This window comes from Odontomachus brunneus, unplaced genomic scaffold (assembly GCF_010583005.1).
Source record: "Odontomachus brunneus isolate Ranch 3 - 2012 unplaced genomic scaffold, Obru_v1 Obru_scaffold_060, whole genome shotgun sequence".
NCBI lineage: Eukaryota > Metazoa > Arthropoda > Insecta > Hymenoptera > Formicidae > Odontomachus > Odontomachus brunneus.
The window spans coordinates 1,497,818-1,501,208 of record NW_022639510.1 but is presented as its reverse complement, the minus strand read 5'-3'; the positions used below and the strand labels follow the sequence as shown (position 1 = coordinate 1,501,208).

The 3,391-nt window shown below is 38.0% G+C and overlaps 1 protein-coding gene across 1 annotated transcript in view; it reads left to right on the top strand.

The window, feature by feature from the left end:
• The first annotated feature begins 586 nt into the window (after positions 1 to 586).
• Positions 587 to 3,391, top strand: part of LOC116846081 (ABC transporter G family member 23) — a 120,851-nt gene continuing 118,046 nt past the window's right edge. The window contains exon 1 of the mRNA XM_032819483.1: positions 587 to 797. The gene's annotated coding sequence lies outside the window, so the exon portion shown is untranslated. The remainder of the gene's footprint in view (positions 798 to 3,391) is intronic.

Here is a 3,391-nt window from a genome sequence, read left to right as displayed (position 1 = left end):
TATATATATATATATATATATATATATATATATATATATATATATATATATATATATATTGGGAACAAAATATCGTACGAGAACTATTAAAAATGGATTTTAAAGGGGAATACTGTGCGATGACATTAACAGAAATATTAAAAAAAAATTTAGTGTTTAAAATAAATGTATAAAGTTGGCCAAAATCGTAATTTTTGACACATTTAATCTCACTTATCTCAGAAACCTGACATGATGGGCAAATTCGGAAGCCAGATATGGATTCAACGTACAAAATTACGTAGCAAATCACTGTCAAATCTCAAACATCAAAACCATGCAGGTCTGTGTTCTCAATGCGAATGGATTTTAAAATCATTACGGTCCATGTGGTGGTAGACTCGCGAGAGACTCGTGAGAGACTCGCGAGAGACTGACCGAGAGCCGGCTACGTCTGTTTACGTCAGGTGAGCGCAGCAGCGGCAAGATGTTGTAGATACACCTTTCCCGTGCATTCCCGTATATATACGTGAGCGTTTCTGAATGTGTTAGAGCCTGCCCGCGAGCGGCCGGCCATACATGTATTGCTCAACCGGTGGACTCGTCCCCTCAGTGCGAGAAATACGTTCAGACGGATCGGGCGTACGCGTATCCGTCCGCCGCGGTCGAGACCGGGAATTGTGTCTTCTTCTTCTTCCTCTGCTTCCTCCATTTGAGCGGTGTAAGCGCGAAAGTTCCGCACCCGCCGCGCGAGAACCTCCAACAAGAACCACCGGTCAAGACGAACGTGTGTACCCCTCGCGACACGTCGAGCAAAGGTGCGAAAATCTCGCGCGAAAATAGTGATAAGTCGCGTTCGCAAGGGACTCAGTCCACTACAGTGGCAAGTCGCGTTCTCCGGGATTAGCAGTCGGAAAGATCGTCGTCCTCGAGAGCGAGTAAAAGTTTGCCAAAAGATTAGAGCTTGTCGTTGAGAAAATTCGCGCTTGACACAAGAATATCGCAATCGGGATTTAATTCTTAGTTCCTTCTATCTTCTTTTCTTTTCCACATAATTCGACTAATAATAATTACCGGCTGTAAGGAGCGAATGAAATGAAAAGCCGAATTATGCGAACGACCGAATTAAATGCGAACGTCGAGATCGCGATTGTATGAAACAAGAAGAAGTGGAACGAAGTACTTGACGTCGAAAGCCGGGAATACGCGAGGAAAATGGACTCGAGAGAAAGTGTATGTGTGTGTGCGTGAGACGCCTGAGACACTCAATATATATGTATGTTCAATTCAGTAAATCAATATCGGGGTGGATAGGGGGGGAGGTAATAAGTCCGTCGAAGTAGCACGTCGAAGAAGAAATGCATCAAGCGCCGAGTAAAACGCCGAGTAAAGAGCCGCTCTCGGACGCGTTTCCGCAAACGCGAGAGACGCGACGTTGACATCCTTTCCACGAGCCGGGTTTGCCTCGTGCGAGAAACCGATATCTCGTACAGATTTACACGAGCGATACACGCAGGTTGTATTGTCATGCGCAAGGAAACATATGTTGGAAATCATTTAAATTATCTATGAACGAGCGCGCGCGCACGATTTCAGTAAGAGTTCTGATCCCAATTCGAACGCGTTACACTGCACTTTCCCACTTTCTTCGCTAGCTGGAAGATGGATGCCGGAGAGGAGAGAGAATGCCGATCGTCCTGAGGCATAGCCGACTTCTTCGGGAATTTTTGCCGCGACTCTGAACGAGTTTAATATAAGAAAATTCAGAGGCTGATTTTAACGACAACATAAGCGGATACACACGAAAAAAGAAATTTGATTGGATTAACCAAATGTTTGGTGAAACATGAACGAAGGAATTCCAAAAGTTAAACAGAATTTTGTCTCGAGCAGGATTCTGGTTATTTCAACAGGAATTGGAATTTTTTTGGCATACTGAGCCAAAATTTGGTTGAAATAGGATCAATAAAATGTTTAGTATAACATACTGAACTAACTATAACAATTTAATTATTATTATATTTAATTTGCTAACTTCATAATATATTTATTGACACAAGTAAAAACAGAATAATGCCAACTAAATCGTACATACAAAACGTTTTGGTTCAAAATGGAAAAATAATCTTTTTCAGTGTTTCTACGCGGCTAAACTTGAAAAAATTAATTTAAATTTAATCTTCTCGAGCTTAAGATTATCGTCTCTCGAGTCCTTTTACAGGTAGCGGAATAGATTATTCAATTTTTTTGTTTCATTGTTTTATTCTGAAGAACTTGGAAAATACACTCGTGAAGAAAAACATTTAGTTGTAATGTGAAGTTTTAATGAACAAATTAATGTATTTTGATTGAAGAAAACAGAATTTCTATAGCACTGAAGAGAAAAAAATACTTGACGATTTATTTATAGGATATAAAGTTTATTCACAAAAATAAATTTTATATCCTGCAAATAAATTTTCAAGTATCTTTTTCTCAGTGTGAACCCAAATTTGGAGATTTAAGAATCAGAAAGTCCGTTTCTTTCCACCAAAATGCGTTAATTTGCTTGTTAAAATCAAAACTCATGTTAATGTAAGCAAATATCCAAAAAATATAACTTTACCTTCGACAAAAATCTTCTTATGTATGTGGCCTCAAGAAAATTTTTCTAAAACTAAAGAAAAATATTCTAAGCGCAATTATTCTTAAAGTTTAACGAATACATCTTATCTCTAATAAGTCTTGTTTTTAATAGAAATTTCTTCTAGTAAAAGAGCATTCTGTTTCAAATAGACATGTTCCTCTTAATTCAAAAAAGTTAGAATAACATCTAATAAATTTCTGATTAATAATTCACTTCATTAGGAGAAGAATACTCTGTCGGTAAGGGTTTTTTGCTTAGAATATGAGATTACAAGAAATAATACCTTGCAGCTAGAGTTCTTTCTTTGGATGTTAGAATATTTTCTTTTTAATTTCAGAAGAATCTCCTCTCTTTTAAAGCTTATTATATTAAAGGATTTCCGCTAAGAATAGAATTAAATTCTTTTGATTAAATTAAATATTTCCGAGATAAAATTTTCTTCGATATATCGCAAACGATTTGTCGTAAAAACGCGCGTCTGAGCATATCTAAAGATAATGTACTAGTCGTTTAAGACGACTCTAGGATAAATAATCGAAGAATCACATAAAATTGGTGTCGAGCAGTGCACTTTGCTGAGCGATTTCGCAATGAATCAACAATTTCATGTGCGGTGCGTGTTGCGAGAACGTCAAAGATCAACGCAATATGTACACACACTTGCGTGAGAGTGTTAAGTAATGCAAAATGCGAGCCCTGCGGGTATTTCGTTGATGAGTCCGCAACAGACTGGTACATGCATCTCTCTCTCTCTCTCTCTCTCTCTCTCTCTCTCTCTCTCTCTCT